The following is a 12,140-nucleotide window of genomic DNA, read 5'->3' as shown; positions in this document are numbered from 1 at the left end:
ATGTAAGCCAACTTCCCTTCCCCTTCTGGAAGCCCAGGGACCCAGCTTGGTCGAGGTGAACTTCTACATCAGGGTCCTTCCTTGTAAGTAACAGAAACGGATGCAAATTGACAAATATAAGACCATCAGCTCTCACCAATTGTGACGAAGGCCGGCAGACCAGGCCTCTAGGATGGGCGGACAGCAGGAAGAGGGTGCAGCCTGAATTGTGGCCACCGTCCCACTGCAGAACTCCCACCAGAGACTCTTGTCGCTTCTGCCACTGGACCCCAGATGCCGGTCCCTGCAGGACTGATCCATGGCCCCTGCACTGGCTCCATCCTCGTTTAAATCCAAGGCAGCTTTGCCACTGCCCCCAGAGAGAATTCCCCACCGTCCCTGCTTCTCTGGGCCACTCAGTCTAGACTCAAAACCCCAGTGGGAGCATGTCCAGCCGAGCCTGAGTTAAGGGCCACGTGTTATTACAAGACAAGCTGGGGGAGTTCCCGTCGTGGCGCCGTGGTTAACGAATCCGACTAGGAACCATGAGGTTGCGGGTTCGGTCCCTGGCCTTGCTCAGTGGGTTAACGATCCGGCGTTGCCGTGAGCTGTGGTGTAGGTTGCAGACGCGGCTCGGATCCCGCGTTGCTGTGGTTCTGGCGTAGGCCGGTGGCTACAGCTCCGATTGGACCCCTGGCCTGGGAACCTCCATATGCCGCGGGATGGGCCCAAGAAATAGCAACAACAACAACAACAAAAGACAAAAAAAAAAAAAAAAAAAAAAAGACAAGCTGGGAGGTACCTGGCACATCTGCTTTCCAAAGAGGAAAGTGGGTGCTGCTCCCCCCATAAGGTTCATAAAGTGGGGGATTCCTCAAACAGAGGATGGGGATTCAGATGCTGGGGACCCCCCCATAGCCCACGTCCCTGGCAGTTACACTTGGGCTTCCGGTCACTTGGCGGAGGAAAGCAAAAGCTGTGGCTGGAGGGGAGCATATGAAATTCGGAGCCTGGTGAAAGCCTTGGCTTGGGCCTCCTCTTTCTCTCTCTGGAAGAAAAGGGGGGGGGGCTGCTTTGCTGTGAATGACCCCCTTGCTTGGGAGGCTGGTCCTCACTCAGACTCGACGTCCTCCCAGATCCCCGGAGGTCTCTGTCCGTGATGCTCTCCCACCTCTAGGGTGCGTCACACTTTGAAGACGTGAGTGACTTCATTTACATGCGTCTTATAACGCTCCCCCAGGATGGAGACAAACGTCTCATTCATTTAATAGTTGAGCGTCCGTGAGGCCTTGGGGCAACAGAGGGGACAAAGACGAGGCCTGTGCCTTAGAGAAGAAGGTCACATCTGGTGCCAGGTGTGGCGGTGTGAAGGCTTCTGACCTGGTTTAAGTGGGTCTTAGAGAGTAAGAAGGGAGGGGAGCAGTGCCCTCCAGAGCGAGGGGCGTGGTGCGTCTGGAGGAACCGAGGGGGTGGGTGGGGTGCGGGTGTGGCACAGGCAAGGGGGGCAGTGAGGTTGCTGGTGAAGACCCAGGCCACATGCTGAGGAGCCTTCAATACCTTTCTGTGGAAGGGGTTTTGGATCCTGAGACGTCAGGAATCATCAGACATGCATTGCTTTTACATATGTATGTATTTTCCTTTTTAGGGCTGCATTCCTGGCATCTGGAGGTTCCCAGGCTAGGGATTGAAACAGAGCTGTAGCCACCAGCCTATGCCATAGCCATAGCAACGTGGGAGCCAAGCCGAGTCTTCAACCTGCACCACAGCTCATGGCAACGCTGGATCCTTAACCCACCGAGTGAGGCCAGAGATCAAACTCACAACCTCATGGTTCCTAGTTGAATTCATTTCCACTGCACCACATGGGAACTCCTATTTATTTTTTTTATTCTGGCAAAATATGCATAACATAAAGTTGACCATTTTAACCATTTTGCAACCTACAGTTTGGTGGCATTAAGTGAATTCACATCATTGTGCCCCAGCTGCCGTCGTCCATCTCCAGAATTGTGTGTGTGTGTGTGTGTCTTTTTAGGGCTGCAGGTGCTGCATATGGAGGCTCCCAGGCTAGGGGTAGAATCAGAGCTGTAGCCGCCAGCCTACGCCAGAGCCACAGCAACATGGGATCTGAGCTGCATCTGTGACCTACACCCCAGCTCACGGCGACACTGGATCCTTAACCCACTGAGCGAGGCCAGGGATCGAACCCGTGTCCTCATGGATACTAGCTGGGTTTGTTACTGCTGAGTCACCATGGGGATGCCCATCTCCAGACCTTTTCAATCTTCCCAAACGGACCCTCGATGCCTGTTAGACAACAGCTCCGAATCCCCCCTCCGCCGAAGCTCTGGTAACCACTATCTACTTTCTCTGGGGGAGGGAGGTGTTTAGCAGCTATTTATTTTCAGAACTCTCTATTTTTAAAAATTTTATTTTTATGGAAGTAAAAGTGATTTACAGTGTTGTGTCAATTTCTGCTGAACAGCGTGGTGACCCAGTCGTGCATGTGTATACTTTCTGTCTCTATCGTCAGATAGGTTTTTTTTGGCCACGCCCATGGCACGAGGACGTTCCTGGGCCAGGGATCAAAACTGTGCCACAGCTGTAACCAGAGCCGCAGCAGTGACAACCTGCTGAGCCTATCATTAGACACGTCGAAGCAAGAGAATGACCTGATGGAATTTTCTAGAAGGATCCTTCTGCCTACAATATGAAGAATAGTTTAGAAGACTGGCTAGGAAGATGTTGCAGAAAACTGCAGATAAACCGAAGGGGCTGAAAGAAGGCAAAGGCCATGGTGGCAAATGTTCGGGGAAGGCGTGAGACAATTCGGAGGTATTGATTAGATGTAAGAGTCGGTTTCTCCAAAGCATCTCTTTCTATTTTATTTTCTCCCTACTGACCCTGCATCCCTTCCTGTGTGAGGGAGAGAGAGGATTTACCATCCTATAAAATTGATTTTTAAGTAATCCTCGGACACTACTGGCTCACAAATATTTCAAAATTATAGCCTAGGTAGATGACAAAGTCTAGCCCCACATCGTTACCGTGGGGATTAGATGACCAGGTGACTTTGGGACAAATTTGATCACTGCACGCTTTGATCAATTTTATTAAGGAGGAATAATTTATAGGAGTAGGTGGGGAGTTCCCGTCGTGGCTCAGTGGTTAACAAATCTGACTAGGAACCATGAGGTTGCGGGTTCGATCCCTGGCCTTACTCAGTGGGTTAAGGATCCGGCGTTGCCGTGAGCTGTGGTGTAGGTTGCAGACGCAGCTCAGATCCTGCGTTGCTGTGGCTCTGGCGTAGGCCAGTGGCTACAGCTCCGACTCAAGCCCTAGCCTGGGAACCTCCATATGCCGGGGGAGCGGCCCAAGAAAAGGCAAAAAGACAAAAAAAAAAAAAAAAAAAAAAAAAAAAAGGCAGGAGCAGTTGATGATCATTAAGTGCGCAGTGGCCATTCAGAACAATTTCTGTGCTAGGAGCTTGCGTTCAAAAGAGAGCTGACTGTGAGAGGGTCTGGAGTAGACCTCAGAAAACCTGGATTCCATCCTAGTTCTGCCCTTCACCCCAGTATGGCTCTGGGCAAGTGGCTTAACTCCTTGCGTCTCCGTTCTTCTTTAGTAACGTGGTTGTTGATCAAATGAGCCGATGGATACAAAGCACAGCAGAGCATCTGACCTGCAGTGAGAGCTCATCCTCGCGGCCATTGTTGTGGTCCTGATGGTGACGCTAGTGGTCGAGCATCAGCACCTCGGGGCCTCTTTCAATGCTGAAGCCCTGAGCTTTGCAGCTGTTCTTGGAGGGAGATAGAATTATCCAACCCTTGTGGTTCCGAAAGGGAGGCGTGGCCCTCTCCCTGCAGGGTCTCTCTCCCACCCTGAATACTTGGCCTCTACTTCTCTGCAGAAAAAAAAAATTGCATATGATGCTTCTGCCAGCCTCCTTCCCTCTGCTTCTCATTTCTTCTCCAACTCTCCCTGGTTCCAATCACCCTGCCCAAGTCTTCCTCAGCAGCTGAGATGTCTCCTCTCCTGCCCCCATCGTGTCTGGATCGCCTGCTGGGTCTGGGAGCACAGGAGGTGAAGGACTGAGGCCCTCTCCTCAGTCCCCTCTCTTGGGCCACATCCGTCTCCCCCTGCAGCTCGGCTGCCCTGAGCCTGCACACTAGCCTCTCCCTGCCACCCTCACATTTTTTAGGGCCACACCTGTGGCACATGGAAATTCCCAGGCTGGGGGTTGAATGGGAGCTGCAGCCGTCGGCCTGCACCACAGCCACCGTGGCACCAGATCCGAGCCTCGTCTGGGACCTACACCACAGCTCACGGCAATGCTGGATCCTTAACCCACTGAGCAAGGCCAGGGATTGAACCTGCATCCTCATGGATACCAGTTGGGTTCTTAGCCCACTGAGCCACAACAGGAATTCCTGCAGGTGCCCTTTGGAAAGGTGTGTTCTGGGCACAGAATCTCGTCTAGAGCCTTAGACAATGGGCCTTTCCCCTGGAGGGCCAGGCCACAGGGACCAGTGGGACCCCCCTGAGCTCTGAGCTGGCTGATGGGCTGTGAGGAGGTGCCTGGCAGCACCCAGGACAAAGCACGGGCCAAGCGCGAACCCTGCTGATGGAGAAGAGACTGCAGGTGAGACAGAGGTGAATTGGAGGCAGCTTTGGAACTCACACGACTAGGAAATGGCTTAAGCCTTGTCTGTTCCCATAGGGCTAGGCTTTCTCTCCCTGAGGGAGAAGCCATGCTTTCCTCTTCACGGTGTATAGTTTTTTTTTTTTTTTTTTTATTGAAGTAGAGTTGCTTTATAAGTAGTGATCCCTTCTGCTGTACAACAAAGCGATTCAGTTACACAGGCACACACCCCCATCCTCTTTCAGAGTCTTTTCCCACGTAGGTGACCACAGAATGGTGGGTGGCTTTAGATCATTTGCTTTGTTGGCAAGCTCCACAGCCTGGGCATATGTCTAATCAGCCGACTGATTAGAGATCAGATATTTGCTGATGGAAAAGCTTTAAGGCGCTTTAAAAAATTGCTCATTGAAGTGAAGCATCACAGATGCCCAAGGTACTTTGGCTGCGAGGCTTGAGGCTCTCTATCACCCCATGTAGTTTATTTTTCCTGTCCTTACATCTTTCAGAGTCTTTGAAAAGTGGTTTATTTTTCATTGCATGCTCTGGCGTTTCCCCACCTTGAGGGCAGGGACAGCGGTGGTCTCGCTCCCAGCATATAGTAGGTGTTCAATAAAATATTAATGTCAGGAATCTATTCCAGCAAAAATTACCCATTCTTGGCAAAGTCAGAAACTCCTTGGCTCAGGCATGGCCACATCTTGATTCCTCGATTCAAGCGAGTGAGACCCCAGTATGTGTTCACTGGTTCCCCCCTTGATTCCAGGGCAGGTGAGGGATAGTTGGGGGCGTGGTTTAGTGGACATTAAAGCTGGTTGGGGGCGTGGCTTATTGGACAGTAAAGGAATCGATGCTTCCCCAGAAGCCCTTTTCACACGTACCTTCACTTTGCAACCATGTCCCTGGTTTCTGATGACAGCTGGTATTTGTCTACTGTTCCTGGTACAAGATTCTTAGGCTCCTGACAGCTTTCATGGAAAAGTTTAGGCAGGAAAACCATTACACCCTCCAGAGTTCTTTTAAGGTGAATTTCATCACTGGCCAGAGTTTCGAGAACAAATTGCTATTCTGTTGGTTAGCAAGGAAGACTATTTCCGACAAACAAAATTTCCTTCCAGCTCAGCTTTGCTGAATCTAACTTGGACTCTGCTTCACTTAGACCAGCACCCCACCCCACCCCACCCCCGTCTGTGGCTGGAAAGAGCCTTAGGGAGCATCCCCTCCAGGGCCCCACCTTGTCACTGGGAGTTCACAGCAGGTCATGCGGGGCCAATGTCAGACGGAGAGTGACCCAGGACAGTGGCGTAGGTTATTGACATGTTGAAACATGTCTGCTCTCAGAGTAAAGAGCTGTGGCCTCCAGGCTTCCCAAAGGCTCGCCTGTTGCTCCAGCTCCTCCCCCGGGACCGTGTAGACTGCCCCCCAGCTCCCTTTCTGGCCCCCCCTGCCCAGCCCTGGGGGTGGGGGTGAGGGAGCCAGCTCTACAGCTGGTGGAACCCTGCTGTGCTGGCTGGTTAAATGTTTTGGATTTCGCTCCTGGGCAATGGGGTTTGGATCCAATGCACTAGAGAGCTGTATTGATGGGCTCACAGCAGTGGAAGCTGTGAGTGACCGTTGCTTTAGGACAGCGGGGTCATTGACTGCTGTGGGTTAATCCTCAGAGGCGGGAGGGCAGGAATTTGAGGTCCTATTCAATGGCGCTGGCGAAGGGTCCCTGAGAGGCGATGGCTCTACCTGCCGAGGACTGAGAGGTTGCGGCAGAAATGATTAGAGAGAGATGGAGAGAGAGAGGATGGCACTCCTCCGGCTAAACCTCTCTGCCAGCTCTCCATCACACGAGGATACGCCTCTAGGTGTGGCATCGAGCCCCTCGCCCGGTCCTTGCCTACCTCCGCCCTCACTCCTGGCATCCTCCCGCTCCCAGCCTCCCTCCTCTGCCACCCCCCTCTCTGCCTGCGTGTTCCTCCCTCGACGCAGCCTGTCCTGCTTGTTGCTGTCCAGGAGCTGCTCACTGCCAAGACCAAGGGTCTCCTCTTTCAAACTCGCCCCCGCCCTTTTCCAAACTACCCTGAGCTCAGGACCTCCCGTCACCCCCATGGTGCCTTTGCAGGTTTGGGAAGAGAGATCCCCCCAGGGGCCACTGCTGAGGCAGCCCCCATAGTGCAGGTTGTCTTTGAGCCTGCCCCTCCCCTAGCGGAGTGCCAAGAGTGTGGGGGGGGGCCCGCTGCCCTGGCAGAGCTCTGCGTCACCCTTCCCATCTTCTATTGCAGCGGTGGCTTCCTCCCTCTGAGCGCGCCAAAGCCTTTCTCTGTGTCCCAGGCACCCAGCTGAGGAAGTGGCCCGGGGGTAGTTTGTCCACAAACATTTACTTAAGGAGAAAGAGAGCTAGAGGGACAGAGAGAGGGTAGGTGGAAGGGAACCTCTTGCAATGCAGTCCCCCAGGGCCCTGGGTGCTGTGGCAGGGACAGTGGCAGCAGTGAAGGAAGAAAGGGGAGTGGTGGGCAAGCCAGGGGTTGGAGGGTGGTCTCGGGGCTTCCAGGCTGCCGGGAGGGCTTCTCTCCCAGCTCCTACCCTGTCCAGCCCCATAGCCTGGGTGGCGTTTAGAGATGGGGAGAAACTAACCAAGGGCAGAACCCCCATCCCGGGGGCGATGGGCTCTTCTGGACGCAGGAAAGTCCGGAGCCTTCAGGGGATCAGCGTCAGAGGTTAGGGAGAAGGAAGGGACCTCCCCAGACAGGTGCCTGGGAAGTCCTCGGGACTCCTCAGAGAAACAGATGCCGTAGGACCCGTCAGAACTGCGCCCACTTTCCTGAGCAGTGTCCTGGGCTGGGGCCACGGAGAGGAGCAAGGACCCTCCGCCCTTGGGGCACTGCCAAGGGCATGCAGTCTGGCTAAAACCTGTTCCAGGACAACATGGGACATAGCAGGTGCTGTAGTAGGTCTAAATGAACAGTCTCCGGGAGAGGAAACTCCAACATAATGTGGAGGAAGGGGAGGCGGGGAAGGGCTTCCCAGCCAAAACGACATCTAACCTGGGGTTTAGAGAAGGAAAAAGCGTCAGCCCCGCAGGTGCAGGGTGGAAGGGAATTCTAGGAAGGGGGAACCGCATATGTGAAGACACTGAGTCATAAGTGGAAAACTGTGCTCCAGGAGGCACGAGCGGGTGACCCTGCTGGGAACTTCAGTCAAGTACAGAGCAGGGAGGTGAGAGATGGGGCCGAAGAGGGAGGAAGGGGAGAGGACGCGAAAGGTCGTAAACAGATTTCGTATTTGCAGGGAGATCTGTAAGCTACATGTCGCAATAACTCAACTCATGATCTTTCATCAAGCCCTTCTCTACGCAAGACAGATGTCTTCCCATCTTCCTGGCAAACCTCATTAACTTCTGTTACTAACTAATGGGGCGTCTTAGATATCACACAGTCTAGACCCGTTTGGTAGATGAGGAAACTGAACTCACTTGTTAACGTGCTGAGAGCTCCCAATTTTTTTAGTGGCAGAAGCAAGACCAGAACCCAGATCTCCCAGTTTCCCAGCACTGGGTCCCAGTCCCATAGTGTGTGCAAAGCAAGCTCTTCAGAGCTGAATTGCTTCTTATTTATTTAGAGACAAAAATGGGCTGTGAAGTGATACTCAGGACAAAGAAATCCGGAATCTCACCCGCCGTTCAGAAAATCGGTGGAACCCATGACTTGTTGAACAGACTTCCACTGCATAAGCATAATTCTTAAGTTTGGGAAAAAAGTGCTTATAAGCACTGAGGCTTCTTCCCGGCTCCCTTTGCCGCCCGCTTCTGAGGCCGGCCTGGCAGCAGCTCCGTCGCGGGGCTGGTTTGCATGAGATCCACCTGAGGGTACTTTTTCCTCTCCTGATTCTCCCGCTGACCTCACTCTCACTGAGGGCGCTGTTTCGGGCCCGCTCCCGCTCTTGTTCAAGGTCACCCTCAGAGGCCATCCATCCCATCAGTATTCTTTGCAGGCTGCAGCCTTATTGGTTTGCAGAGACAGCAAACATTGGGAGATTAGAAGCTGTGTGATCCTGGCTTTTCTGGAAAATGCCAGGCCCTGCAACCAGGTGCAGTTTGCAGAGAGAGAAGACAGGGGCAGACAGCAGCTGATGGTTGGCCAGAACTGGTGAGAAGGTCTTGCCTGGCTGAGGGGTCTCGGGGGCCAGTTTCTTTCCTTAGACCCTCCTTGGCTGCTTTCCTATGCATCCTTGTTGCAGCCCAAGCTTGCGACTGCACCCTCCCACCCTTGGTTCACTCCTATCTACCCCCAGCCTGACCTGGGAGCCATCTTTTAAACCGGAAGTCAGTGGGCACCTCTGCCAAGCCTATGTGGGATGTTTGGCACTGGCCCCAGACACCTACTCTTAGGCACCCTTGTTGTGTGGGGCAGTGGTGATGCCCAGGTTTGGTGTCAGGCAGACAGAATGCAAACCTCAACTCTAGTTACTCCCTGCACGACTTTGAGAAATTTAGCTGCCTTTTCTGAGCCTTGATTTTTGAACCCAGTGTAGACTGGCGCCGTCCACATAGTAGCCGCTGAACACGTGAACACTGGCCACGTGGCTGGTTGGAACTGAGATACGATGTGAGCGTGAATACACACTGGGTTTCCTCCCCTGCTGCGTCCAGCAGTGACTGTAGATGCCCCAGTGGGCATCATCCATGGCCCCCGTGAGGTGTGGGCTGGAGAGGACGTTCCGGAGGAGCACCCTCCCCACGCGCCACGCTCATGGGGACACCAGACATCTGCGAGGCAAAGCATGTGCCGTGGACAGCAGCCTCTTGGTGCCACGTCTCACCCTGTACCTGGCAGGCCAGCACAGCATGGGAGAGAAAATTCCATCTTCCCACACTCAGCCTTGGCACCAGGGTGCCACCGTGGGAACGCTGGGGTATAGATTGTGCCACCAGGAGTTCCTAGCTCCGACTCTGCCCCCTACTACCCCCTAGCTCCCCTACCTTGGAGAGCTGCTCCTTCCAAACCTAGACCCGCTCGTCTCTGAAACAAATTGGTCTCCCAGGGCTGTGGCTGAGTAAGGCCACTGTTCCTTGGCTTGTAGATGCATCGTCCCAGTCTCTGCCTCTGCTGTCACATGGCATCTTCTCCCTGGGCACCTTCGTCCTCCCATGCATGGCATTCTCGTCCTGTATGGATGTCAGTCATAGTGAATTAAGGGCTCATCCTCCTCCGCTATGACCTCAGTGTAATTAATTGCTTCTGCAATGACCTTCTTTCCAAATAAGGTCTCCTTGTGAGGTGCTGGGGTTTAGGATGTCAACATCTCTCTTGGGGGGAAGAGAACTTAACCAGAACACATCAGGAGGAGCTGAGCTCAAGGTCTCTTGCCTGCTCCCTTGTTTGGCTACTTGCCTCAACGGGAAGCCATGTCTTCCTCTTCTCTCAGCTACTGCCTCCAGGTTCTGGAAATCATTTTTATCTCTTTGCCCTGGAACTGCATCCATCTCTTGTTGATTGCTCACCACATTGTAAAGAGTTCTTAATTAAACTGTCCTTTGATTTCCCAATTTGTGCATCTGTTTCCTGGCACAGTGCCTGGCTAGCCACCCACTTACTTATCCATTCATCCATCACCCATCCATTCACCCACCCATCTACCTACCCACCTATTCCCCCATCTCCTTACCCCCATCCATCCACCATCTGCCCATTCACCCACCCACCAGACCTCTCATCCACCCATCCACCCACCCATCCACCAGTCCACCCATTCACCCATCCACCTACCCACCCACCAGTCCACCCATCCATCCACCCACCATTCCACCCAGTCCATGCACCCACCATTCCACCCAGTCCACACACCCATCCACCCACCCACTCACCCATCCACCCATCCACCCACCCGTTCACCCGTCCACCCATCCACCCGTCTGCCTTTCGCCCACCCACCAATTTGCCATCCTCCTGTCTCTCCATTCGCTCTTCTGTTCTACCCAGTATACAGTTCCTTGCGGATGCTCAATACATTCAGCGAACACAGCCCTTGTGCCACGGCCAGTGCTAGCTTCTATGCCAGGAACGTAGTAAGTAAAACACAGCCCCTGTTCCCCAGAAGCTGGGGATACAGTCCAGGGAGAAGAATAACATACACGCACACCTTATTTCCTAATAGCTCTCTGCGTCTAGTGGGGGAAAAGAAAGTCTGAAGAATTACTCAGCAACTTTAGAGATGATTTAGGAGGTGCATTCTGGGCTCTGTTATTTTCGAATTTCGAAGCTGTTTGTGCCTGCAACGTTCTGTCTTCTGAAAAACCAAGAGAGACAGAGACGAGAGTTAATCATCAATATCTCCCTCTGAAAGAGGCTGCCTGGAGTTCTTTTGTACCTTGGTGGGTTCAGGATCTGGCGTTGTCACTGCTGTGGCTTTGGTTATAGGTGTGGCATGGGTTCGATCCTGGCCAGGAAACTTCCACATGCTTCAAGCATGGCCGAAAAAAGAGAGAGGATTCCTGATGGCCAGCTGCCCCTTGACTGTGTCCCGGGATGATAGCTCTCCCTCAGGCCCCTGAGCCAGCCCTCTTTTCATTCTCTGGTCCACCCAAGAGGGGAGGCAAGTTCTGAGGTCATACACAGGGGTGGGGAGAGGAGGCAGCCAGAGCAGTTGGGATTCATGGTGAGACTCCTGCAATGGCTTGCTTCTCTCAGCAGTTCCCTGTAACCTGTACAGGGCTGAGCAGGTGGCACCATGTTGCAGAAGGCTGCCAAGGATCTGAGTTTCCTCCAAGGATGGGGCAAGTTGAGTCAGTTCAGCAGGTGTCGGCTGAGTCCCTGGAACAGTGATTCATCACTCCAGGCTTGGTGATACAAGGACCAGACTCCAGTTTGTCCCAGTGACCTCATCCTCTAGCTGTCATGACAGTGATGCACAGTGGGGTCCAGGAGACTTGCCCAAGGTCATGTAGCCAGCCAGCGGGCATTAGCTGTGAGGTAAGGGTGAAGTTTGTTCGATAAATACATAATGAGTGCCAACCATGTGGATGTCTGTGTGCTAGGTGCAATGGACAAGATGCAGAGTGAGGGCCTTGAATTCTGGAGGTCTTTCCTTTTTTCTTTTCTTTTCTTTTCTTTTTTGTCTTTTTAGGGCCATAACCACGGCATATGGAAGTTCCCAGGCTAAGGGTTGAATTGGAGCCTCAGCCACTGGCCTACGCCACAGCCATAGCAACGTGACCTACACCACAGCTCCTGGCAATGCTGGATCCTTATCCCACTGAGCGAGGCCAGGGATTGAACCTGCATCCTCATGGAAACTAGTTGGGTTCTTAACCTGTTGAACCACAATGAGAACTCCCTTTTTTTTTTTTTTATTGCAGTTTTTTTTTCCTTTCTTTCCTTTTTGGCTGTGCCTATAGTATGTGGAAGCTCCTGGGCTTGGGATGGAACCCGAGCCACGGCAGTGACAATGCCGGATCCTTAGCCTGCTAGCCCATCAGGGAGCTTTCTTTGGTTGGGGGGCGTGAGAGAAGGAAGCTGGGCAGGAGGGGTGTATGAAG

The sequence above is a fragment of the Sus scrofa genome, chromosome 3 (assembly GCF_000003025.6).
Source record: "Sus scrofa isolate TJ Tabasco breed Duroc chromosome 3, Sscrofa11.1, whole genome shotgun sequence".
Classification (NCBI taxonomy): Eukaryota; Metazoa; Chordata; class Mammalia; order Artiodactyla; family Suidae; genus Sus; species Sus scrofa.
Note: the sequence above shows the minus strand (reverse complement) of the source record.